The sequence below is a fragment of the Camellia sinensis genome, chromosome 5 (assembly GCF_055761805.1).
Source record: "Camellia sinensis isolate YWXY chromosome 5, ASM5576180v1, whole genome shotgun sequence".
Lineage (NCBI taxonomy): Eukaryota > Viridiplantae > Streptophyta > Magnoliopsida > Ericales > Theaceae > Camellia > Camellia sinensis.
In genome coordinates, this window is record NC_138965.1 from 54,954,595 (window position 1) to 54,981,797 (window position 27,203).

A 27,203-nucleotide genomic window follows, 5' to 3' on the forward strand; every position below is an offset into this window, starting at 1 on the left:
ATGACTGCTTAAGCGATCAAGCCATTTTGACTTCGAGGACGCTGCCCCTCGACCTCGCCTGGACCGTACATAGTCAGTGAAGTGGCAAACATGAAAGCCTCAAGATCACAAACTCCTCTACATAGGCACAATTAGGATTAGATTTGCATCTACACAGTCATATCCTCACTGAAACATAAGAGCGAATAAAATTACAACTGAAAGAAGTTTTGTCAAACGGGATTACCACTTACAAAAACTTAACAATCTCTCCCTTTGGCAATTCTATGACAAAACACACCTAACAAATAAAATCCTAATCACCCCAACCCATTATAACCAACCAAGATAGCTTTCTTAAGGTCAAGATTTGGACAAAACAGTTGTTAGTGCCACTAGAGTAAATGAAAGCAATAGACATATCAAGATTATCTTGAAGCATGAATAGATGGAGATTTTAAGAACATGCAACATGAATAAATGAAAATTTTAAGAACACGCAGACACATTAAAAAGAAAAAAAAAAAAAAAAAAAAAACCTCTCAAAATACTACCCCTCAAAATTCTCCTCCTTTTTTGTCATGAATTGTCAAAGGAAGTTTAGTCAACTAAAGCACAAGCATAACCCACACAAGCAATGACAGGATGTAATAATCAAAAGAATGCGAGAAATAAGCAATAAATAATGCGAACCAACTAACACCAATCTCCCTTACAAAACCAATCAATGTAAGTCCATGCTAAAAAAAACCTCTGTAATGATTAACCAAATTCCCCCTCACTAAAAGTAACCACAAGCACAAAAAACAATGAATAAAAAGGAAAAGACAAAAACAATATGGCAGAGCAAGTAAGGAATTTCAGATTTGTAGCTTAAAACACACAAGAATATCCAAGAAACACAGTTACTTGAAAACACAATGTGCACAACTTCTAGGAGATTCCATATGTAAGAATGTGATGCAACATGTAAATAAAAGTGTGTATGTGTGGCTCTTGGAGTTTGACAAACACTAGATTCAAATCATAGTAGTAATCTAATGGCTAGACCTCCGACAAGAGAATATGTGAGTGAATAAGAAAAGTCAAACCTCTAGTGATCAAAGGGTATTTGTTGAGTAAATGTGGATGCTCCCCTTCAAACAATGTATACAATTTTCTTAGGTACTCATCTACGACTTTCACACTCAAGAGTATGGAAACCAAACCAGAGAAGAGTAACCTTTTCCTCATGCCATGAGATATAAACACAAAGAGGTAAGCAATGGAGATGTAAATAGATGATAGGGGGTTAAGAGACTCAACATCACCCAAGATATGCAAGCATTGGTCAATTTCTCAAGAAAAACACATGAAACACTACTAGTAGTCCATAGAGAACTTTGATCACTTATGTGGAAGAGTCTGGTATTTTCTAATCCAAGAGTATATACAAAATGAGATATACTAATCAAAATACACACAATTCAAAATGAGTAATGACCACAGAAAGCACACACATATTAACATGTAATTGATATTCTTATCAATTTCAATATGCACCAAGAACTTCTCAAAAATTTCAAACTTGCAAAACCATAATAGGAAAATCTTTTTGGATTTTTTAAAAATTTTATTTTTTATATATATATATATGGAAAGAAAGAGAGACACAAACAAATACACACAAAAGACCCAAAAACAACCAAACAAAAAACTCAAAACAAAAAATAAAAAATAAAAGACAAATGAACAAATTAACACAAGTCAAGCTTTCTTGCGCAAACCGCTTTAGTATGAACAATGTTGTGAGAATTGCAGTTCTTGGGTGGTATCTTGATGTTGTGGTTCCCTTCCCCTTCAATGGGAGCCCTTTTCGATTTGGTTTCTAACCTCTTATTCCTAGGTCTAGGCAAACACAACATCTCTTCATGTTTGATCTCAAGCAAATCAAAACAATGAGATCTAATATGACCCTTAACATCATTATGACTAAAGAAATGTCTCCTACTCCACGAGGTATTAGAATTTCATCTACCTCTATAAGACACTATCCATGCAACTTATAACAATAAGGGCGAATATAACCATACATACCATAATGATGACAAATAAAAACAAGGTGTACCTTCTTTTCTTTGACCTTACCAACTCTAGAAAGATTGGGAAGCCTATCCTCGTGTTGAATTGTTTGCTCTTTATTTCCTTGAGTTCTTGTATCATGAGATGTAGATGCACTCCATTTTTGCTATTTGTCACCACAAAAGCCAATGTCACTCTTATCATAACACATTTGTTGAACCCAATGATATTGTCCAAAGTCTTTGATCCTTTATTCTAAAGACCAATAGTAACCATAGCACACTTGAGCTCTTCCTCTTTCTTGACGACTAGCTCTTCCAAGGAAATTTGAGACATCTCGAGAGTTTCAATTTTTTCTTCATATATTACATAGATTTGTTGTAGCTAATTCCTCTCTGCCTTTCAAGTCCAGAGTTTTGCACAAAAAGCTTGTTGATCATTAGAGATCTTGATGGCATCATTCATAGCCTCAAAATTTCCTCCTTTAGTTTGACATTCTCACTTCCATAGGCTTTGAGTTTGGTAGTGAGTTTGTCATTCAATCTAGATAAGTTAAGAGATTCCTTGTACTACTTTTCATAAGCTTGTTGAAGCTCTTCACCATCTATATCATCATCACTCCTCGAGGATTCATCATCAATGACAGTTTGAACTGGCTTTTTGGGATACTTCATTCGTCCTTTAGTTCTAGAAGCCACCATGAAAGCAAGAAATTGTTCACACCCTTCTTTTCCTTGAGTGTCGTTGTCACTTTCATCTTTATTCGACTTTGATTCATCATCCTAAGTGATAGCGAATGCTTTCTTCTTCCTCAAACGATTAGGGCATTTTTAAGCAAAGTGGCAAAATTCTTGGTATTCATAGCATTGGACTCTTTCAGGGTTTCCTTGTATTTTTCATTTCTTCTTTTTGGTTGTAGAATCAATTTTGAGATTATCTTTGCTTTTAGATTTATGAGTTGATTCCAAAAGATTAGGCTTCTTTTTCAAAAAAGACTTTTGCAAATTGTTTTACAAACGCATCCATAATCTTGGAATAATTCTCACAATTCCCATCATAATCCTTTCCCACTCTATGAGCACTACTAAAAGCAATATCATCTTTTTGTTTCTTTTTAAAATTCATATGTGCCTCATAGGTTTGGAGATTTCCAACCAAATGATCCAGCTTGAGATTGTCAACATCTTGAGCCTCCTCAATAGCCATAACTTTTGGTTGGAACCGATCGGGCAAGGATCTCAAAAATTTTCCCACAATCTTGGATTCCGGTATTTTTTCACCTAAATTGAAGTTGGAATTTACAATGTCACTCAACTTCGCATAAAATTCATCAAATGTCTCACTATTTTTCATTGAAAGGTTTTCGAAACTAAAAGTGAGCCTTTGAAGTTTTGAGCATTTAAAAATGAGTGCCCTTATGAATAGTTTGTAAGATATCCTAAGCCTCTTTTGCGACTTCACAATTACAAATACGACTAAACTCTTCTAGTGTGACGACGCACAAGAGAGAATTGATAATTTTACTATACTAGCTACTATTTTGGTAATCAGTTTTGTCTCATTTATCAATTGGTTTAGGGAATCTTACTTTATCAATGGTAATCGTCGGTTCGATCCACCCACACATGATAGATTGCCGAGCTTTTTCATCAATAGATTTGAAAAACGCTCTCATCCGAGCTTTCCAAAAAGAATAATTAGATCCGTTAAGTAGGGGTGGTCGAACCGTAGAATTCCCCTCATGAATTGAATCCATTATCACAAATCAAACAAGATCTCGCCCTAATAGTTTTGAAAAAATAAAAAAAATCAACGACCTGCTCTGATACCAATTGAAAAATCTAAAATCTTAAGATATTGATTTGTGATTATGCTTCAATTTTAAACAATGAATAACAACCCTAATCAAACAATCAAGACAAATCGACACAACGATTTAACATGAAAAAACCACAATTGGCACGCCTCCAGTTGTGATAAAAAAAATCACGAGCCAAAGTAGCAAAACAATCCACTAAGAAAACAGAAAGAAATTACACAAGAGTGTTCTCAATTACCTAGCGAATCCACGCCCAAATTGAACCAAACCCGATGTTCCTTTTCCACCACTGTCTTCACCTCGAAATTGTCTTGCCCAACGTTGAATCCACAATGCTGATATCAAATGCACGATGATGAGCCACTTCAGAATCCACCAAAGCTTTAGGCCCAAATTCTTCGGAATCCACCGAAGAACAACTCTCTCTTTTGTGAAGAAAAAAATAAGAACAACCCTTGATGTTTGACAATCTATAGATCGTTGATCAATCGTTCAACTTCTATACACCAAAAGAACTTATACAAAACAACCTCCAATAGAAAACGCTTTGTCTTTTCTTACTCTCAGATTCTAGACATCTTAAACCCTAAAATGAGCAAATTGCAGACTTTATAGTAAATTGGATTGCGAAGACCGCTCGAGCACACATTTCACCGCTCGAAAGGTGTGAGTAGGTGGTGCAAAACATATAGGCTAACCACTTAAGTGCAACTATCACTGCTTAAATCGTAAAACTTTCTTCCCAGAAGTTCAGAGCCATTCACTGCTTGAGCGCACAAATGACCGCACATGTGATCACGCCACTTTGGCTTTAGAGGCGTTGCCCCTCAACCTTGCCTGAGCCTTACATAGTCAGTAAAGTGGCAAACATGAAAGCCTCAAGATCACAAACTCTTCTGCATAGGCACAATTCGGGTTGGATTCACATCTACACACTCACATCCTCACTGAAACATAAGAGCAAATAAAATTACAACCGAAAGGAGTTTTGTCAAACAAGATTCTCAATTACAAAAACTTAACACTCTTTTCTCTCTTCTTTCTTCAATCTTTTCTCTCTCTTCATCGCCGCCATCACCATACTCATCATCAATAATGACGAAGCGGCGACAAAGTGGTCATTGAGGTCCCGGTAGGCGGAGGGGGTCACTAATCTGTGCAATCAACAATCTCTCCTTACTCTTTATATATACATACATATAGTTGAGATCAACCAACAGACTATTCAAGTCAAGATCAACCAACTCCTCAATCTCATCATCAACACTTTCAACTACGACTGTGCAAAAACACTGCCCAATTCACTAAAACTGCACCGATCCATATCAATCCTCACCATTCAATCTGATAACTGTGAATTAAACTTTAAGTTTTATACTCTTCCTTCAAAACTGCTCCGCTCTGCTATAGTTAATACATATTTATGTTTTAACCTCTAATAAAATATCAAAGTAAAAATGAATATGAGAGAGATTTAAAATGTGGAATTTGTTACCAATTAGTAGTTATATATATGAAAAATAATATGTAAAATTAGTTTGTGTTACATATATAAAAAAAATATGATGCAAATTAGTAGTATATATTATGCAAATGATTGATAATTGGTTAGAATATTCTTCAATCCCCAATCTGCCCAAAATTGCCCAAACCACAATTTGCCAATTTGCCATTCAATTTATAATTTTTATCTATAACCACCTGATCTACACCGTGCACACCCCTATTTTCAACAAATTTGTTCAAAAATGATTATTTTTTAATTTGATTCATTTTGTTTTTTCAATCAGATCTATTTAAAAAAGGCTCAAAAAATGGCTTAGATTTGTTCTTTTGCTCTGGGTTATATATATATATATTATCTAGCTTGTATGATTGATTATTTGTTGTTGTTATTGTTGTTTCTGTTGTAAATTGCAACAAATAGTGACAGAAATATCCGTGTAGTTGTTGTTGTTTGGTGTATCTAAATAGATAACTTTCTTCTTCTTCTCTATAATTAAATAGATAACTCTCTATAATTAAAAGTTGAACAGATAAAGGAAAAATTTGAACAGATAGTTAAAAAATTTGAACAAATACATATGAATTTAAACAGATAGTCAACAAAAAGTCAACAGATAAAAAAAGTCAACAAATAAATTAAAAGGTAAAATTGAAAACAAAGTGTCCTCCAAAAGTAACAAAAGAATTTCTCACCAAACTATTTCATAAATGTTGAACCTCTTTCTAAAAAAATATTCATTGGACCTAATATCTTATACCTTCCTAACCTTAGATTTTTTAACATTTTATTCTATATTAAATAACTTACAAAGTATACGCCGATTTTTGGATTAAATTTAAGATATATTTATCGAAGTACCCATACTTCATTAAAATATATTTTTTTTTCATTAAATTTAATGACTAAAATTTAAAATAAAAAAAAATGTGAGTTATATGAAAGTTCCCCCAACAACTAACCTTGACAAGGAAACAAACAATAGCAATGAGCATACTACTTAAGGTTCATCAAACACTTTTAATCAGCTCCATGTTCGTCCTTAAGTGTATACGTTTGATTGAATCAAACGTATTAATCAGAGAGAGATTTATTTTGTTTCAGTTGAGACAATTTTTGGATTCTTTTTTCAGTTGAAACCCGTAAATACAATTTTTTGGATATTGGATTAAATAAAGTTACACTGACGTTATTTTGTATCCCAAATTGGTGGATGAAAAACATTTGAGATTGTTTCCGTTGTCCACCCCAAACTAGAATGCTTTGTTTGTTTTTGGCCAAAATATTTTTCACATTTGTTGACATTTGATATGGCAAAAATTATAAATCAACCAATAATGTTTTCCGTAGTCAAAGACAAATGAGCCGATTTTCATTTTCTAGGAGAAATATTTCACTAATTTTTTTATTATTGTTTGTATCCTTTACTGTCATGGATACATATGATTGATTTTAATATTTAGAGATAATTATTAAAAAAATTAATGATGCACATATCGGCAATACAAATTGGTAACAAAAAGCATGTTATATATAACCCTCAATTTTTAAATGTAAAAAATATTTTTCAAATTAGAATTGTAAAAAATATAATCGGTACAGCACCAGTGTTACCACCACTACCCTCACCCATATCATCACCACCATCACTTTCACCACAACCACCACCACTATTGCATTTTTTCTAGGATTGTAACTAAATAGATAAAACCACAAAATGACAATTTTTGAAAAATATTTTTAGCAAAAAAAAAAAAAATCCTCTATTTTGATAGGGGATAAATATTGGAACTTTTTTCATTTCCTCCAGACTGCCATACAATTGTTTTGAGTCGCATGAAATAATCCTAATTCAATTGGAACGAAATGGGACTGTCATATCTTGCAATTTAAAAAAAAAATAGTAAAATAAAATTAACGTATCAACATATCTATAAAGATATTCCACCAAAAAAAAGTTGTATTATTTATTCAACTCATATTTCTCAAAAAGTGGATCCCTCAATAATAGCTTCAAATAATTAAACAGAACTAATATGAAAGGAGGAAAATATGATTGCCTACTTCAATGCATATATATATATATATATCTTGGTTATAAATATATAATCCCATAAGACTTTGGGGTTGGACCCAATGATCTAACAGCTACACATTAAGGTGTTGTGAGAGAGAGGTAGGGGTTGAAATTGATAGAGTAGCGATAAAATTTTTCAATTGTAATCTAACTATATTAACACTATCTTTGTCAAAAAGTAAAAAAATCCCATAGTAGAGTTTTATATTCTTCATTAAATTGACGAATCAAATGTTTCAAAGCATAGTCTTCACTATTTACAAACAACCTATAAAGATATTTCACAATAAAATAGTTTTAAGGTCAATTTTGTACATCATTATCCATGTCTATATTGTTCGCACCAAGCACGACTCCAAGAGCATTATTTGCTTATATGTCATTCCTATCCCTTTGTTCATATAAGTATTTGTTCATATAAGTAGGGCAACTTCAGCATTAGGGGAACAGCTACTCTTCTTGGAAATTTGATTGCTTCCAATTCCAAGGGAGAGGGGACCACAAAAATCATACAGAAATTTTGATCTGAAAGAAAATAAAAAATAAGATACATTTGGATTAGAATATGATCGTCACTCTTCCAAAAGTAGGAAAAGTTAACATGGAACAAGAACAAGAAATATTTCCAAGAATATTAATAAGATGGAAATGGGCATTGTTTGTATTACACAAACTTGTGGATTGACTATTTAAGCTCCATAACAATAGAAATGGCTCCAAATCATAGTGTCAAAGTTGTATCTTTCTTCTTAGAAGAAATCAAAATTAATATATCAAATCAAAGTGAATGGCGTCACCTTTTGATGTTTCTTGCATTTGGATAGAACTCTCTTACTCTCTTTTAAAGCCATTGTTCAATCAAATTTGTCAAATTCCTCTAAACAACCAATAGCTCGTGACTACCTTGCCATTCTTTCCCAGAATTGATTATTTATTATACAAACACTCTTCAATAGTGTTGGTTCCAATTAGACTATTGATGAGCTGTGATGGACACCCCTTACCATTTTCCTAAAAAGTAGGTGGCCTGAAGTATATGGGCTATGCATTTGGAAACAAGTTCAGTTTTGGATACTCATCAAAATTTAACAGTTTAGACCCTAGGACGCGTAGCAAACTGTCAACGGAAATGAGGCCTAATTTGGAACAAAGCCTAATAAGTAAGCAATAAAAACCAAGGAGTAAGAGAAAGAAATAAAGAATAAGAGTCAGAGTGCAAACCCCCTCCCAAAAATAGAAATAAACAAGAAAATGTTTAAAAAAAAACAAAAGAAAGAAATAAAGAGTGAAGAAACAACAACACCTCAGATCATGTTTGTAGAGAAGATTAAGTGACGCCAAAATCATCATATCATAGCTCAACGGAGCAAATCATCTCGAATTGAATGGAGTTAGGGGATTCGCGGGGATTCGCTACTACTATTGATCAAAATGAAAAATTAGAATAATGTCATACAAGCATAATTTTTGTGTAAAATTTTAACACAAAAAAAGATATGGCCTTTTGTGGTGCTTTCATTTTAAATCAAAACGACCCACCATTCTGCTCATAATTTCAAAAGTACTATTACTGGGATTGTCAAAAAGTGGGAAGTTGGAAAAATAATTGCAAACTCATGAAAGTACAAGTGATTTGTGCACTGAATTCATGAATTTGCAATTATTTTTTATATTTCCCATTTTTTTTTTTTATATTTCCTCATTATGTATATGGACTTTTTTTGTATAGAAATTATGTTTGTATACTATTTTCTCAACACAAAAAAAAAATAATAAAAAAAAAATTAATAATAATTATGATAATGTGACACATCCCAATCTAAGAGTGTTTCAGCTAGCTAGACAAAAATTGCCAAGTAACCAAACCACTAGAGTTTCCAAATAACTATATTGATAGAAAGCTGCCAACTGTGAGTCATATGAAAGTCCAACAACTAACCTTGACAAGGAGACAAACAGTAGCAATGAGCATACTACTTAATGGTGCATCAAACACTTTAATCAGCTCCATGTTCGTCCTTAAGTGTATATGTTTGATTGTGCAATCAAACGTATTAATCAGAGAGATTTATTTTGTTTCAGTTGAGACATTTTTTGGATTCTTTTTTCAGTTGAAACCCATGAATATGATTTTTTGGATATTGGATTAAATAAAATTACACTGACATTATTTGTATCCCATATTGATTGGATGAAAAACATTTGAGATTGTTTCCATTGTCCACCCCAAACTAGAATGCTTTGTTTGTGTTTGGCCAAAATATTTCACATTTTTTGACATTTGATATAACAAAAATTATAAATCAACCAATAATGTTTTCCGTAGTCAAAGACAAATGAGCTGATTTTCATTTTCTAAGAGAAACATGTCACTAATTTTTTTTTATCACTGTTTGTATCTTTTATTGTCATGGATACTTATGATTGATTTTAATACTTAGAGATAATTATTAAAAAATTAATGATGCATATATCGGCAATATAAATTGGTAACAAAAAGCCATAATATATATAACTCAATTTTTAAATGTAAAAAAATATTATTCAAATTAGAATTGTACCAGTGTTACCACCACTACCCTCACCCATATCATCACCACCATCACTTTCACCACAACCACTACCACTATTGCATTTTTTCTAGGATTGTAACTAAATAGATAAAACCACAAAAAGACAATTGTTGAAAAATATTTTTAGCAAAAAAAAAAAAAAAAAATCCTCTATCAAAATAGAGGATAAATATTGAAACTTTTTTCTTTTTCTCGAGACTGCCATACAATTGTTTTGAGTCACATGAAATAATTCTAATTCAATTGGAATGAAATGGGACAATGTCTAGTTTTTTTTTTTTTTTTTTGTAAAAAAAAATATTCTTAAAAAAAAAAACAATTTAGAAAATTGACCAACTTTTCAAACTATTTAGAAAACTAACCTGCTTTTTAAAACCGTATTTTGAAAATACAATTTTACCTTAAAATCGCATGTTGAAAATGCAATTTATGATAACATGAACTTCACTTTTTGAAATTGCATTTTTAATTTCAAAATCGCATTTTGAAAATGCGATTTCAAAAAACAAGTTAGTTTCCCAAATAGTTTGAAAAGTAAGTCAATTCTCTAAATTGTCTTTTTTTTTTTAAATATTAAAAAAAAAACTCGACAGTGCCATATCTTGCAATTTAAAATATATATATATATATATATATATATATATATATATATAACGTATCAACATATCTATAAAAGATATTCCACTAAAAAAAGTTGTATTATTTATTCAACTCATATTTCTCAAAAAGTGGATCCCACAATAATAGCTTCAAATAATTAAACAGAAATAATATGAAAGGAGGAAAACCGGATTGCCTACTTCAATGCATATATATATCTTGGTTATAAATATATAATCCCTTATGGTTTGACCCAATGGTCTAGCAGCTACACATTAAGGTGTTGTGAAGGGGAGGTAGGGGTTGAAATTGATAGAGTAGTGATAAACTCTTTTAGTGGTAATCTAACTATATTAACACTATCTTTGTCAAAAAGTAAAAAAATCTCATAGTAGAGTTTTATATTCTTTAAATAGACGCATCAAATGTTTCAAAGCATATTCTTCACTATTTACATATAACCTATAAAGATATTTCACAATAAAATAGTTTTAAGGTCAATTTTGTACATCATTATCCATGTCTATATTGTTCGCACCAAGCACGACTCCAAGAGCATTATTTGCTTATATGTCATTCCTATCCCTTTGTTCATATAAGTATTTGTTCATATAAGTAGGGCAACTTCAGCATTAGGGGAACAGCTACTCTTCTTGGAAATTTGATTGCTTCCAATTCCAAGGGAGAGGGGACCACAAAAATCATACAGAAATTTTGATCTGAAAGAAAATCAAAGATAAGATACACTCTTCCAAAACTAGGAAAGTTAACATGGAACAAGAACAATAAATATTTCGAAGAATATTAATAAGATGGAAATGGGCATTGCTTGTATTACACAAACTTGTGAATTGACTATTTAAGCCCCATAACAATAGAAATGGCTCCAAATCATAGTGTCAAAGTTGTATTTTTCTTCTTAGAAGAGATCAAAATTAATATATCAAATCAAAGTGAATGGCTTCAGCTTATAACTCTCTTACTCTCTTTTAAAGCCATTGTTCAATCAATTTGTCAAATTCCTCTAAACAACCAATAGCTCATGACTACCTTGCCATTCTTTCCCAGAATCAATTATTTATTATACAAACACTCTTCAATAGTGTTGGTTCCTGTTAGACTATTGATGAGTTGTGATGGACACCCTTTGCCATTTTCCTAAAAAATAGGTGGCCTGTAGTATACGGGCTATGCATTTGGCCACAAGTTCAGTTTTGGATAATGGCAGCCCACAAGTTCAGCTAGGAGTGACATTGCCCAGCAAATTGTCAAGGGAAATTAGGCCTAATTTGGAACAAAGCTTAGTAAGCAATAAAAATCAAGAAGAGAAAGAAATAAAGAATAAGAGTCAGAGTGCAAACCCCCTCCCAAAAATAAAAATTAACAAGAAAATGTTTAAAAAAACAAAAGAAAGAAATAAAGAGTGAAGAAACAACAACACGTCAGATCATGTTTGTAGAGAAGATTAAGTGATGCGAAAATCATCACATCATAGCTCAATGGAGCACATCATCTCGAATTGAAGGGAGTCAAGGGATTCACGACTACTATAAAATTAGAATAATGTCATACAAGCATAATTTTTGTGTAAAATTTTAACACAAAAAAGATATGGCCTTTTGTGGTGTTTCATTTTAAATCAAAATGACCCACCATTCTGCTCATAATTTCAAAAGTACTACTACCGGGAATGTCAAAAAAGTGGGAAGTTGAAAAAATAATCGCAACTCATGAAAGTACAAGTGATTTGTGCACTGAATTGTGCAAATAATGTTGTACTTTTAAGAATTTGCAATTATTTTGATATTTCCCATTTTTTTTTTTTTTTATATTTCCCCATTATGTATATGTACTTTTTTTTTGTATAAAAATTATGTTTGTATACTATTTTCTCAACACATTAAAAAAATACAATAATTATGATAATGTGACACATCCCAATCTAAGAGTTTGTTTCAGCTAGCTAGACAAAAATTGCCAAGTAACCAAACCACTAGAGTTTCCTAATAACTATATTGATACAAAGCTGCCAACTGTTCTATTTATTAGAGTTCTCTACTAGTTATATTGTAGTAATGAGTTAGATCAAATGAGACAAGAATGTTACCCTTAACGTGTGCAACTCAATCTCAGTTGGACCTAGAAAAATACTCCTTGTTAGGAACTCAACAGCAAGTTTTGCTTATAAATACTACTCATTCTTTACAAGCTATTCACTCCTTTATGTTACATGAGCCTTTCACACCATAGAAACACTTTTGATAAACTTCTCTGAAACAAACACATAAAACCCTTTTACTACAGAGAAAAACAATGTTGGCACTCACTGTGTTGATCACTCTCTGGTGGAGTTCACTAGGGAAGTCCATGCCCATTGACACTACAGTTGCACAAGATGGATCAGGGAATTTCACAAGAATCGCAGATGCCATTCTTGCAGCCCCTAACTACAGTAAACGTAGATACTACATAAAAATCAAAGAAGGCTTCTATAGAGAGAACATTTTCGTTGGAAAACAAAAAACAAATCTAACATTTGTTGGGGATGGCATGAACGAGACGGTGATATCAGGCAACAAGAGCCATGGTGGAGGTTTCAAAACCTATTATACAGCAACAGCAGGTTAGTCAACTAATTGATCTTTAGAGTTGAATTTGGATACTTGGATTTTGACTTAGGTTATGAATTCTAAATCTAGGCATCAGAAATCCTTTTAAATTTGAAATTTTGATTGAAGAGAAATAAATTAAATTAGTAGATTGAATTAAAATTTATACCAGTCTCAACATTAGACTGACATTCTTTTTTCTTTCCTTCATTTATAGGGATAGAGGGTGAAGGCTTTGTTGCACAAGATATTACCTTTGAGAACACAGCTGGACCATTCATGAACCAAGCAGTAGCATTAAGAAATTCAGCAAAAAATTCAGCATTCTTCAGATGCCGTTTTCAAGGGTATCAAGATACCCTGTACACTGTAATAGGAAAACAATTTTTCAGAGAATGCGAAATTTACGGCACAGTAGATTTTATATGTGGGAATGCTGCTGTATTCTTTCAAAATTCTATAATCTACGCAAAGAAGCCTGTTAACTTGCAGACAAACACAATAACAGCACAAAAAAGAGAAAACCCAAATGAAAAAACTGGTACAATTATGCAGAATTGCACTATAAAAGCTGCAGATGACCTACGCCAAGAAAATTTCAAATTTAAAACATTTTTAGGTAGGCCATGGGGGGATCTCTCAAGAACAATCATCATGCAAAGCTACCTTGATGATATAATTGACCCCAAGGGTTGGCTGGAATGGAATGGTCGTAGTCCAGACAGAGTTTATTATGCAGAGTACAAGAACGAAGGACCTGGAGCCAATACTGGAGGAAGAGTACCATGGGAAAAGGTAATTAATAGCTCCATTGAAGCAACTGATTTTACACTCAGAAATTTCATTGAGGGAGACAAATGGATTCCGGCAACAGGAATACCCTTCTTTCTAGATTTACTATAATTTTGTAATGTACAATACCATTATGGACATTTCCTTTCATCTTGCATAACTTCCTTCAAAGATTGCAATGCAAAGACAGTGATGTTGAAGTGTTTCAATTACATTATGGACATTTTACGGTTGGCTAAATATATTACTTTTTGGTGTTTTAGCACATCTGAGTGCTGTTAGAATTCAATTAATGAATTTCATATACCCAAATATTATGTTTTTGGCCTTGCCTCGTCCAGTACTGGCCAAATTTACACAACCTTTCATCAACTTCTTCAAAGTTATACCTAGAATCCTCTTATTGGAACTTTTGTTAGATACCAAGAAGTTAGCTACAATTGCTCTCTCACAGAACTTAAATTATTTTAAGTCAGATGTCAAACTAGAGTTATCATGAAAAAATCCATTCTATCAAAGCCTATGATGACTTCAACCAAACTCACAGCACAGTACAAGCTGGGTTCTCCTATAAGTCCAAACCAAACTAATTTAAGATTTATAGATATCTTTCCAGATCCAAACTAACCACCCAATGAAAATCAAATACCAGAAAATAAAAGAAAGATCTGAGAGTCGTGGACCGTACCTTAATCACGCTTTGATTAATTTACACGGATTACAAACCCCCATTGTGAAGACACCTATTCAAAGATGAGAATTGTGTCAGGACAAAAGTGATGATCGCCTGAAAATTCTTGCAGCACAAAAGAGTCCATTCTTTTCATAATTAAAAGACAGCTTCATATAACATGAAAACTTTCTCAAGAATGATCATCATGCAAAGCTTCCTTGATGACATAATTGATCCCAAGGGTTGGTTAGAATGAAGTGGCCATAGTCTAGACAAAGTTTACTATGCATAGTATGAGAACAGAGAACCATAGTTAGCACTAAAGGAAGAATACAATTGGCAATGGTAATTAATAGCTCCACAGAATAGCTAACTTTACACTACAAATTTTCATTGGAGGGGACTTCTGGATTCTATTGATAGGAATTCCATTGTTTCTCGATTTACTATAAATTTGTAACATACGATATCAACTCCCATGCATTCAGTGACTGTTGTTCATAGGCACTTACACACTAGACAAATATGTGTTGCCAATATGTTGCATGTTTGAGTACATATTCTCTACGTTTTCAATGTACCAATGTGACTAATTGAGCATACAATGGATGTGATATTGTTGTATTAATCCTAGTCTCACGCTCAAGATTACCCAAACATATTAACAAGCATATCAATGATCAAGCTCACCCAAACATATTGGCAAGCATATCAATGATGTATGCACAAGTGCCTTTTAAATGAGAACAACACAATCACTGGATATAGGAAGTGTTAGGGGAAGGAAGAAACCTAAATTAACGTGGGCTAATATAGTAAATAAAGATATGAATCTTCTTAATTTGACTAACCAAATGACTTTTGATAGAGTCAAATGGATAAGAATGATTCATATAGCCGACCCCATCTGATGGGACTTAAGGCTTTGTTTGGTTGGTTGGTAACACAATCATTGGATATCACTCTCCAACAATTTCATTGTAGGCAGTGTATACATGCATAACATTATTTATACTTGGAAAACTAATCCTGTGGATTAGCTTATCAACCCATCCCTTGTGCATGTCAATATTTATTTTATGCTCAAATTCAAAACCTTCGATAAAATGGCTATTAGCAAGAAAAAATAAAAATTGTATTTAAATGAACTTGGAGCTAATAAAATCGATCATCCATTAAGTCTAAGAAATTTTGTAGTCATTAAGGCCCAGGTAATATGATATCTCCTTATAAAGCTCTTAATTCAGAAATGGCAAATTTGGCACACCAGTTAGAATGAGAATGTGGGACTCTCATCTTGGTGTAAAGATAGACATATATACATATTTTGATTCATGTCACACTACTAAAAAAAAAATTTTTGCGACCGCCACGAGCCGACACAAATAATAGAAATGTGATCACAAAAGACCTTTTGCGACCACCATGTGTCGGAAAATAGGGGACGCGAATGTGGGGTGGCAAATACTATTTGCTACGGCAAAGCAACAGTCACAAATTATTTGCAACTGCCTAACCTACTTATGGCGTTCGTTTTTTTGTGGTCACAAAAAATAAAAAACTAATTAATATTTATGTTTTGTTACATGGACTTGGGTATGGGTGTCAGATGCAGGTATGTATCTAGAGGTCAGACTCATCAAACCATAAATTTAAGGATAGGTGGACTCAACAAAAAAATGTCATATTTTTATATTTTTAATCAAATATGTGAGATAAAATTGTCTCACATGTAACATACAGTGTCAAGAAGACATTTATAGAAATTATTCAACAATATGTACACATAATAGCAGTGTTATATACAATTATATAAGAAGTGTCTGTTAAAAAGTAGCCGACACATATCCTATACATACCTATACCCTTGTCCGAGTGTTGAGTGTTCGACACAAATATTTGATTTATTTTGAAGAGTCCATATAAGTTGTAACATAGCATTTTGGCAACCATCTTGGTATCGTTGCAAACAATCTTCAATGAAATTTCATAAAAATGCTAGAAGAATATCCTTATTATAAAAACAATTATTTGCAAATTATAATTTATTATAAAAATCGTATATACATTTGCTACAAAGAAATCAGTTGCAAGCACCTAACAGTATTTTTAATGAACAATAATATAAAATTAACAAATTAATTTAAATCTATAATAGATATATCAACCTATTTTCACATATATATTCAAATGTTATATGCGATAATAATAGACAAATAAAGTAATAAATGTAAAGAGTTATATTTGTGAAGAATGTTCATACATGTATCACATGATATATAATGAAAGCTATGCCTTTCAAATGTTGCCATGTGTCCATGTAACAATCTACCATCTGTCCTCTCCAAGTAATATGTCTTCTATTTTCTCTATTCCATGTCATTTTGTTTTCCCAACAACCTCTCAAGTTTATTTATTCTCTTTCTTTTTGTCTTCTTTTGCAATATTTGATTCTCCATGTGTGATTGTTTTGTGATTTTTCATCTTTACATTAATTAAACTATTGCTTCTCTTCATTTTTACATTAATTAACTAAACTGTTACATCTCTATTAACTTTGCATCTATTCATCTTGCTCTAATCAATAGTATGCTCTAATTTGTTCCGTAGACAGTTCTTATATGTAAATTTCTTATTTTTTTATTGGTTTTTTTTATTTTTTTTTTGGGTAAGATTTTGATTATTTATTCCAAGAAACTCCTTGTATTATGATAGTCGAACTTTGCAAAATATCATAATGTATAACGATTCTGGTTTAGACCCGACCTGTTTATTGTTTTGGATTCGGGATTCCTTGTCTTATTTGGTTGTTCATATCCTTATTCATCTTATTCTTGATTGAGTTTGGTTGTTTGGATGTCTTTGTTGCATTTGGAATAGGTCGGGAGTTTGTTTCTCAATAGACTTGTTGCCCAGATTTTGGTCAGTTCGTTCGAGCAGTCTTTTGGTCACTCGAGCGGTCCTTGAGAACTTCCAATATATTTGCAGGTCTGCAAATATATTGGGCGGGTGTTTTTTTTTTTCCGCTCGAGTGATGTTTCTTGCGCTCTAGCGGTGTTTCTTGCGCTCTAGCGGTCTTGCCTCAAGTAGTCCTTGCGCTTGAGCGGTCTTTGCGAACTCTCTGCAAAAGTACTGGGAGGTGGTGTTTTTTTCTCGAGCAGTCACTTTGTTCGCTCGAGCGAACTCACTTATCGTGTCTGGTTGCTCGAGCAGTGTTTTGGTCGCTCGAGCGGTCTGCGCGTATATCAGTTCGTAACAGCTACTTTTTGAGTCACTTTTTCATATCTCTCTCTCTCTCTCTAAACATTTCAAAAACCCTAAATCTAGACCTTTTCTCTCTAAAACTCATCTTCAACCTCCAAATACTCTCAATCTATTTATCTCTACACTCTAGTCCCTTTGATAAAAAGGTAGAGCTCACCTAGAGTTTCGTTTAAATTGGAACAAAGTTGGTTTTCGGCTTCGTCGAGGTTTCTCCACTCTCTTCCTTACCTTCTAGCTTTGAGGTAGGGATTTCTCCAACTTTCGTATGGTTTTTAACTTGGTTATTTGCTTTTCTAAACAATATTGTGATTTGGATAAACCCAAGGTTTTGGTTTTGAAATCAAAATAGGGGTTTTCAAAATGTTTTCTTAGAAATGATTGTGGGTTTGTAAATGTGGTGGAGTTGTGATAAAATGGTGAATTTTTATCCTTGAAATTAATTTGTAAAAAAAAGGGGATTTTGCCCTAAAATGTGAATACTTGATTTTGTAAGGAGGAAATGAAAATTATGTTGGGTTTTATAAAATTGGAATGATGATGATGATGATGGTGGAGTTGAATATACATTATCACTCCCATCTTGAAATTTTGGAAAGTTTATATTTATTGAAAATTATCTATCTGTTTACAGATATCTGTTTTGGACTATCGGTGGAGGATAGTTATGATTGTTATAGAAATTGCATGAGAATTAAGAGAATTGAAACTAATTTCTCATATATGTGCATTGAGCATTGTGCATACTTAACACATTAGAAATGTATTTTTTTTTTTTTTTTGAGAAAAATGGGTGAATACTCAGGTGAATTTGGGTAGGGGATGTGGTTGTGGTATTATTGTTGGCTTGTGTATCCTTGGTAAAAGTCCAGAAACCCGCACGGCTAGGTGCCGAGCCTTCCGGTTAATATCAGTAAAAATAGCAATTGGTAGTGCTTGTATAGCCTACTTGTAAACACGTACCTAGAGATTCCCAGAGTTGTATCCACTGCCCTGTTTTCTATTGTAAAGAAAGTGGTTTTCATGAATTGTGATATAATCAGACATTGCATGGTTTTTGGAAAGAGATGTAAAACATTTTGACATGAGCATTGCATATGCATTCACCTTATAACTTTGTTAAGATTCATACACTGTGTTAGAGTATCTCTACTGGGTTTTGGCTCACCTTATGTGGAAAATCATTTTTAGGTGTTGATGATATGCCTCCGCCAAGGCCATAGCTTGGGAGGACTTAGAGCCAAGAGTTTCTATTTGCTATTGTTGTAATTACTTTGTACAAGCTTAGGGCTTTATTTGTATTGAGTTTCAAACTTAGTTTTGTTGTAATCAAGTATCGTCTTGGAAAGCTGTAACCATTAAGGCATTTATATATCTGTTTAACTTTGGCAAGATTTAATATCAAGGGGTTGTTTGGGATGGCCTAAATAAGTGCATTTTTTGTCTTTTTACGAAAAGATGTGCAGAAAAGTAGGGAGGTGATGTGATGGAAAAAAGATAAAAAGATAGATTATTTTTGGGTTGCCAAACTTGGACTTAAATTAAAATGAATTTAAATTTACAAAATTAATGTCATCACTTTTATTTACGTCAAATTGTCAAAAATTACTTTTAATTACTTACCAAATACAATATTATGATTGTATTTTAAAAAATAAAATTGATTCACTTGCTAATATAATATTTTCAAACTTAATTTAATAATGTTTGGCTTCTAAATTTAAAAGTGATTTACAGAGAAATATGTTATACATTAAAACCACATATACATAAAACAATTTCAAACATAACCATTGGATTCAACGGGTAGAACACTAGTATATATATATATATATAATTTATACGTGTGCAAACAAAATATAAGCTTCCATACATGCAAAACAAATACCCATCAATCATTCTTAAAAGTGTTTATACAAAACACTAAAAAATATAAGTCCTCAAAAATAAATAAATAATTATTTAACAAAACAAAAAAGAGGAGCATATTCTCAGTTTGGCTTTCAACGTCACCCGCTTGATTATGCCAACTACTCCCTCAACAAAACTTGCAAAAACATATACTAATATTAAATTTTACACTATAATCTTAAATATATATATATATATATATATTTTGATAAATTACACTATAATCTTAAATATGGCTTTTAATTTGTAGTTCAAAAATAAATTTGCGTATTATGTTTGTAGTTATGACTTTTTTGATTTAGAAATATTACAAAGAAAAAATACATAATGTTGCCACAAAAATAGGAAACTGTTTAGTGAACTACAAATTGTCGTAATCAAAAGATTGCAACCTCAATCCATAGAATGCAATCTAGTAACAACTAGCCCAAGTGAACTTAGTAGAGCATATAGCACACTAGATATTCCACCTCTCTCAAACTGGCAAAAAGTGAACAAGTACTACTGAGGGAATTGCCATATTAATAGACACAGTGAATACAATGATCAATGGACAATCCAATGGCAAAACCTTATACCGTATTATATTCATACCAAATTGACATTAACACTTCAAATATAAGAAGTTACTAGACAGCAAAGTTTAGTGTTACAAAAAAGTACCTAATAGACTAAGTGTAGATTTTCCAATCAGGATTCATAAGAAGCTCTCTCTTTAAATCCATTTATTTTCCAGCACTATGCTTGTCCTTTGTGTGAGATTCCAAAGCATTTTCCAAGTTAAATGACCTGCAAAATCATAAAGGTTGCTTGTTAAGAAAAGGACTCCATAGTTAGTAGTTTAACAACACAATTATTTAAGTGCAGCTCACATGTGCTTAACCATACTATTCTTGATAAACCTGTGCCTATATATGTACACATGTGCTTAAGCATATTATTCTTGACAATCCATACCATTGTCTTCCCATCTCCATAACTAGCCCTCCTTTCTGAAACCAAATCCCTTCTAGCAGCAAGAAAACCCTGACCCCTTCTCAGAAAGAATGAACTGAGGAGAAGAAAAGAGAGTAGGATTAGAAGAAAGAAGATGGGCCTTACTGTGATAAGTGAAATCAACAGCTGAAAAAATTGTCATTTTGATCTCAAAGATTCACATCACTAGCCAAAAACTAGGAAACTAATTTTCGCTGTCTCTCCCAAAGCTCGTAAGCTAACAAATCAGAGGGTTCCATATGCACCTCTGCCCCCAGCCCCCTTATTTTTCAGTCGCAACTGGAGGAACTAGAAAAATGGAAGGGTGAAGCAAATGTTGAAATAGATAGTACGGTAGAAGAAAATAAGAATTGTGTATCACTGTCTCCATCAGCGTCTCCTAAATATGTCAGCCCTTGTGGTGTTATCTACTTCAAAACAGGAATGGTTAAGATTGACTAGATGGCATGAATTCATAATACTGTTTTACCAAATTCTTGCTTCTTATAACATGAAGATAAATTTTGTGAAAGATATGCCATCAGATCTGCTGTTCAAAAGGAAGAAAGCCAATGAACTTTTAAGTTTCAAAGATAAAGATGTCTTTGGATCTTAACTAGCAGTAACTCACTTATTTCCATAGCCTTGTGTTATCAAACAAGTGCAGAAGCATTTCTCTCTCATGTTACCACCCGCTGGCTTATTGCTTTTTCATACCCACACAGATTAATAAATCATCATTAATGCACCCTGGTACCAATGTACTTAAATTTTGAATTATAATTATTTCCGCTTGCGAAACAAGGTAAATAGGAGGTCGATAAGGTTAGACTACATTAAGAGTTGCAAATAGCAATATCACATATTACTTATCTAGACTGACTGTGGTGGAAGAGTTTAATAAGTAATCTGGTTTCCTTTTTGGACAGAATAATGAGTTCAAGACCAGAGGTTAATCTAGTGGGAGGAGAGGATATTATTTGTCGAATGAGTTTTCTACATCCAAGATCTACAGGTAAGGTTACATTTAGCTATTTGGGAGGGTCAAACTATGACAAGAAATAATATTGGTCAGAGGTTCAAATTAGAAAGAGGAGTGATCCAGTCAGATGGGTTAGAGCTCTCTCTCATATATTCCTTTCCCCAACCAATCTATTTGGCTCACCGAGCTTAATTTGAAGCCACACTGATCCAGATTCTGCTCTCTCATACAGAACTAAAATTCAAGTTCTCTTCATTCTCCTTATAGTCATCTAGCTTTCTTCTTGTCCTTTCTCCTTGGTGTTTACAAAGCATCAAAGGAGTTGCTACCAAGAAAGTTTCAGAGATCAGCCCTAAGATTTGTTGAAATCATCAAGCAGCATAAGCATCAACTCTGCATAAACAGATGTTGGAGAGTGCAAAACTCTCTTGCATGGCTCGGGAAACTCCTTGCTGAGGGCTTGTGCACCCCTGAGGATTGGTCGGGTAGGGCTTTGATCCAGACACCCCGGTGCCAATCAAAAAACAAAAAAAAAAAACTCTCTCGAATGGCTCGTTAAACCCTCCTAGTAACATGAACCATAAAAAAGCAAAAACAAAAGTGTAAGTTGAATGCAAAGGGACAGTACAAAGCTACAGCTCATGCAGCCATGTGATGATCTAGTTAATGCTCAAATAAAAAAAATGAAGTTTACCACTTAAAGCCATGAGGATTCTTTTTGTGATATCAACCCATGATTATTGCAAACTTCAAGTTACTTGAGATGATGAAGCATGTCAAAGTGCACTGTCAAGTTGTTGATGATATGACAATAAAAAATTAGAATGTCACAATTTTATTTATTTATTTATTTAATTTTAATTGTTAAACTTCTCACAATGCATGTTAAGTCAAAAGCTAGACAATTGATAATTTTTAAAACTAGGCATGATAAAAATCAATTTTCCGGTGCAACAGGAACTGTTGACAAATAATATAACTGAAAGAGTAAGATAATAATTTTTCCTATTCTATTGATAACACAAATTGAAAGGAGTAACAATTGAGGGTTAGGGTTCTTGATGGAGGCAAGTGGCAGCAGCCTACAGGAGGCAAGTGGCAGCAGCCTACAGGAGATGAGGAAGAGATGCCTCTAAGCCCAAGTTGGATTTGGCATGCATTGGATGATGAGCAACTCATTTGGGACCGTGGATAGTTATGTCTTAGGCTTATGAGTCATGTTCTATTATTATTATTATTATTATTATTATTATTATTATTATTATTTAGGATATTTTGGTAATTTCATAATTTCTAGACATGGGTTATACTCACCCATGGATCATCTTGTGAGTCAAGTTATTTAATTAGGTTTTATTTATGTTTCATATTTGATCTTACATTAGTTTTAGAAGTCAAAGATATTATAATAGTTTCCTTTTTTTGTTCTAGTTGGTATAGGAAGTCTCTTAATTCTATATAAAGTCATGTAATGCTATTAATTCAATCAACAATGATTCATACCAATAAAAAAAAGACCACTAATAGCACTAATGTATTGGGGATGCCAAAAACAAAAACAAAAAACAAGGCATAGGCAGTGGGTGGGGCAATCAAACCCTAGGTGTGATGCCTAAGGGATTCTAAGAGTGATTCCTAGACCTATCTTCTTCTCCTCCTCCTTTCTTTCTTTCTTAAATTTCAGCACTTTCAGCCCCAGAACAGCCCTTACAGCACTGTCCTGCATCAGTTCCATTCTAGTGTTACTAGAAAACATTGATAGCCTAGCGAATTACATTTTGGAATTCACGTTCCAAAGCTTGATACACTTTCGTTCCAAAACTATAAACTTAGCAATCCAAAGCGATCCCATAGGTTTTTCCCAATATATTTCCTTATAATTCCCTTATGAGTTTAAAAAATAAATAATTAAAATATAAGGTGAGTGAAATTTTGAAATGACAAAACGTCAAACATAGGTTATAACGCTCATAGAAATGTGTTACTATATGATTATTTATTTTTATTTTATTTTTTTAAAAAAAACTACATTTTATTAGATGTTTAAAAGTTAAAAAAATTTCTCTAGACTGAAGTACCTTCCATTCTTGTAGTGTAAAGAAGCCTACTCCTGTCATACCACAATTTAGAGTATGTGAGATACTACTTTCCCCTTCCCCTTCCCGTTCCACGTACCGGAGCAATCCATGTTCCAGGAAATATAGCTCTATTCCTTCTCTTTCTCTGTGTGTAAAAGGATGTCTCTCCACTCCAGTCTCCACATATTTATATGTGGTATTAATTAAGAAAGTATAAAGCTGAAAGCTGAAAGGGGTGTCTTGTGTAAAAGGAAAAGTTGTAAGAATAACTCCTAGCAGTATTTCCACTTAGGCAAAAGCCATTGCCACCATCTACATCTGCATCTACATCCTCAAGCAATCAACATAGTATAATAATCCATACACAAAGCCATTTAAAACTGAAAATAAAAGCTCTAATCATGAATTAATCATAAATTACACACAACAATTCAAACTCGGCTAATTCAATGAAAAACAGTCCAGAAAAGGAGAAACATAAATAACAGAAAGATACCGGAATCACCAGGGACGAGACAGAGAAAATCAATTGGAGAAGAAATTAATGCTCTTCCAATATTAAACAAAAGCTGAGAGAGAGAGAGAGAGAGAGAGAGATCCATAGCCGAGCGCGAGAGTGAGCTGACGGTAGAGAAAGATAGAGCAATGAGGGCTCGTTTGGGAAGAGAAATTTGGGTTTTTTTTTTTTTTTTTTTTTTTTTTTTTTCCTAAATAGCCACAAAAAATAAGATTATTCGTTAATTACAATCTATAATCATTCCATTATTTCACTTACAAAAAAGTTAAAAAAAACCAAAAATCTTTCCCAAATAAGACCTTCTAGCCCCAGACTAAAATAGTCAAAAAAATCCAAAAAGCCACCCTTTTCCCAAATGAAACCTGAGTCACATAGGGGAAAACAATTTTACATATATAAATATATATATATATATATGGTTATGTAAAATATTATCCAATTCTTTAAAATCGTACCGATCAGTATCGCTTTATTCGTTAATTACAAATTAAATTTTAAAATTTATAATTCGTTTTCAAAATAGCTCCACATTTGTTATAATAAATACATATATATTTTTTAATTCTTAATAAAATATTAAAGTAAAAATAAGTGTGAAAGAGATTTATGATATGAAATATATTACAAATTAATAGTTATATATGTAAAAAATATTATGTAAAATTAGTTTATGTTATATATATATGAAAAATATTATGTAAATTAGTGTTATATATTATGCAAATGCATGATGATTGGATAGAATATTTTTCCATCTATTAATCCGCCCAAAATCGCTCAAATCACAATTTACTGATCCGCCAATTTGCTAATCCATCATTCAATTTATAATTTTACTCTCAAACGGTCCAAATTGCACCATGCACCCCTACATATATCTATTATCTACTACTATTATAAAAGTGTGAATGTTTTTTAATTTTTTTTTTAAATCTCAATTTTACCTTTTCAAATTTATTATATTTTCTAAAAGTCATGAAGAGTCTAATATAAACCAATAATTTCTTTATTTTTGGAATTGAACAGTCAAAACTAATATATATGCTTTCAAGTCCTATATAAATATAAATATAAATAAATTGTCTTCCTTATTATCAAAAAAGAAAAAAATCGTCTTCCTATTTTTTACATTGATGATGATTAAACAATAAAAAATAGTTACTCTTTCTTATTTCCCGTGTCTGCTTCTATATTGATATATATAATATTTACAATTGTCCATCATGGATCAAATGATTGTGGATAATTTTGGTTGAATCTTAAAGTTGTATGCATTCATTTTTAAAACAAAGATTTATGCTGCATCTCAAAACTTCACAAGTATCTTCATACACTTTCTTTTTATTTAAATTATATTTTATGAACTATAATATTTTACACGGTACTTTAATAACCAATGTATGATGTCAAAATTCTAAACAAGAATCACATTTCTTGGTTTTATTTTTTAAATCTATTTTTAAATTTTTGATTTTTCATATATTTTCTCAGTTTTGGTGATTAAAGATTGTAAAGTTTTTGTAATAGACAATCTCATTTGACAAAATTTTTTTTAGTTGTAATTTTATTCACTCTTATGTTTCAATGAGGATGCGAATGTTTAGATGCGAATCCAATCCAAATTGTGCCGATTCAAAGGAGTTTGTGATCTTAATTCTTTCATATTTGTCATTCTGCTGACTACAAAAACAAAAATGCTGTCGAAATTGTTTGACCGCTCGAGTGATCATTTGTGCACTCGAGCGGAGAAAACCATTATCCAGTACTTTTGCAGAGAGCCTAAACTTCTGAAAAGTAAGTTTTACCACTCGAGTGATGAAAAGTTGCTCTCAAGCAGTCAACCTATATGTTTTGCATCGCCTTTACTCACATCGCTCGAGCAGTGAAGTGTGTGTACAAGCGGTCTTCGCGATTCAATTTACTATAAAGTGCGCAATTTGTTGTTTTTAAGGTTTAAGTCGTCTAGAATTTTAAAGAGAAAGAAAAAACAAAGAGTTTTCTATTGGAGGCTATTTTATATGAGTCTTCTTAGTGTATAGAAGGTGATCGATTGATCAACGAATTACAAATTGTCAAACATCAAGGGTTGTTCTTATTATTTCGTTCACAAAGAGAGAGTTGTTTTTCCGTAGATTCCGAGGAATTTGGGCTTGTAGATTTGGTGGATTTCGGAGTGGCTTATTGTCGTGGATTTGACATCGGTGTTGTGGATTTAACGTTGGGCAAGACAATTCTGAGGTGAAAACGGTAGTGGAAAATGTATATAGGGGTCGGTTCAATTTGGATATGGATTTGCTAGATAATTGAGGGCACGCTTGTGTAATTCTTTTTTGTATTCTTAGTGGATCATTTTGTGACTTTGGCCCATGATTTTTTTATCACAATTGGAAGCATTCCAATTATGGTTTCTTCCACACTAAATAGTTGTGCCGATTTGTCTTTAATAGTTTAATTGAGATTGTTATTCATTATTTAAAATTGAAATATAATCACAAATCAATATTTTGGAGATTTTTAAATTTTTCAAAGATACTAGAATTTCTTCATATTTTATATTTGTGGAGAAGTGGTTTGAAAATACTCTTCAGATCCTGGGAGACGCTAGTGATTCTCAGCTAGTCACCTAAAAAGATATAAACACTCCGGTCGGGAGTGCTGGAATTAGCACTCCGACGGACAAGTCAGTTCAAACACTCAAGATAGCTTGTTTACTAAGTTAAGTGAAGTGATTCTTACATGCCTTTCTAAATCTGTGGTTCTTGTATTTATACTTACTTTCTGGGCCTCGGGGC

General features: G+C 32.5%; 2 long non-coding RNA genes across 6 annotated transcripts; both read right to left on the minus strand.

Moving 5' to 3' along the window:
* Nucleotides 1-7,619: 7,619 nt before the first annotated feature.
* On the minus strand, nucleotides 7,620-10,293 carry LOC114299381 (uncharacterized). Its single transcript, XR_003642295.2, has 2 exons — nucleotides 8,744-10,293; nucleotides 7,620-7,965 (listed from the first exon to the last, which is right to left on the minus strand). It is a non-coding gene; the product is annotated as an uncharacterized LOC114299381 (long non-coding RNA).
* Nucleotides 10,294-10,977: 684 nt separating this feature from the next.
* On the minus strand, nucleotides 10,978-24,567 carry LOC114299380 (uncharacterized). 5 transcript variants are annotated; one of them, XR_014329508.1, is made up of 8 exons: nucleotides 24,391-24,516; nucleotides 23,895-24,218; nucleotides 22,511-22,602; nucleotides 20,817-20,910; nucleotides 20,523-20,648; nucleotides 14,703-14,757; nucleotides 13,477-13,589; nucleotides 10,978-11,332 (listed from the first exon to the last, which is right to left on the minus strand). It is a non-coding gene; the product is annotated as an uncharacterized LOC114299380 (long non-coding RNA). The 5 variants fall into 5 exon arrangements; XR_014329509.1 differs by lacking the exon at nucleotides 22,511-22,602 and having other exon boundaries at nucleotides 23,895-24,212; nucleotides 24,391-24,567; XR_014329507.1 differs by lacking the exon at nucleotides 22,511-22,602 and having other exon boundaries at nucleotides 24,391-24,545.
* Nucleotides 24,568-27,203: the final 2,636 nt, after the last annotated feature.